Source organism: Ornithodoros turicata, chromosome 1 (genome assembly GCF_037126465.1).
Source record: "Ornithodoros turicata isolate Travis chromosome 1, ASM3712646v1, whole genome shotgun sequence".
In the NCBI taxonomy this organism is placed as follows: domain Eukaryota; kingdom Metazoa; phylum Arthropoda; class Arachnida; order Ixodida; family Argasidae; genus Ornithodoros; species Ornithodoros turicata.
The window spans coordinates 87436473-87437910 of NC_088201.1; positions in this window are offsets into that span (position 1 = coordinate 87436473).

A 1438-nucleotide genomic window follows, 5' to 3' on the forward strand; every position below is an offset into this window, starting at 1 on the left:
ACTGTAAATGTATCATATACCTGCCGTGTAGACACGATTTTGTTAAGCCACTGGAATTAACTGGTATTTGAGAATGCATGCTGGTTAGAGTCGTGTGTTCGTCCTGTCCCATTAGCTCAGACTAAGGTTTTTCACATTATGGAACTTAGAAGCATGTCCCTGCTATGCAATTGTAAAGCACAGTGCACCTTTTTCTAGACCTACAGTAAATTGAATAAGGATAGTCCGCAAGAAACATCTGCTCCCATCAAATTGCACTACCTGATAGTGCTGTCAGGTTGTAACCCGATTAAAAACACACACACACACCAGAATTACGCTGGTGCTTCCTGGTGTCACCCCTAGACTCTTGTGGTGTTTGTGACGTGCATGTGATGCGACACCAGGGTGGTTCTGGTGTTTTCTTGTTACCCTGATGTGCACACTACACCCACATGCTGTTTTTGATGTGCACATCAGAGTGGCCTACTGTGGCACCAGAATGATTCTAGTGCCTTTCAGTATGCCTGGTGTGCGCATGAGATTGACGTAGTGTTTTAAGGTGACCGTTAGAGCGGTCTGTAGTGGTTTACAGACACCACACATACAGACGCAAGAGTACGTGGACTATGCGTTGTTACCATGAAAACCGCAGTTTGCAATTATCAGATACAATCATGAGCTCATTATCGCAACTTCTTTTTCCAATTCAATAATAATTGGCTTCACAAATAATTCAATCGAGTATCGAAATCGAGACGTTTTTGCAGCCTTCACTCGAGTTTGAGAACGAAACTTTACGCTCTCATTGTCACACGAGACCGAGCCCCATCCGCATTAGAGGCCATTTTGAACTCACTCATCGAGCCTGGTCGAGGTTGGTAAGTTAGCGCTCCATCCCGTTTTTCAACTTTGAAACCGCGCACAATTGTGAGCACCTTTAAAAATATGTCTCCGAATTTCTGTATTATTCTGTGTGCTATCTTGCTTTCCAACCTCTGCACGAGCGGCAGCATGAGAAAATAGAAGCGATGCATTCGGGGCAGTTGTGACGACTGGTTGTTGGTGGTGATGTCTTTGTATGTGCTTCTCGTCCGGCTTCACGTGGACTGTGATTATTCATATCGTGTATTGACACTTGCAGGAGAAATAACATTGCATCGTTTTGTACTTTTATGTTGTGGTGTGCATGCTTCTTCTAAATGTGTACAGTGCTCGACAAAAGTTTACGGAACACGCACCGGCGCATTCCTTCCTCAGAATGACACGCTAGCAACGAATGGGACCGTACGGACTTACAGAGGTGTGCCTAGGTAACCCAGTCATCTGTTTGAAAGTCCGTACGGTACCATTCGCTGCTAACCTGTCACTCCGAGGAAGGAATGCGCCGGAGTGTGTTCCGTATACTTTTGTCAAGCACAGTGCTATCACGGCAGCCATAATATACACAGTTTTGTTA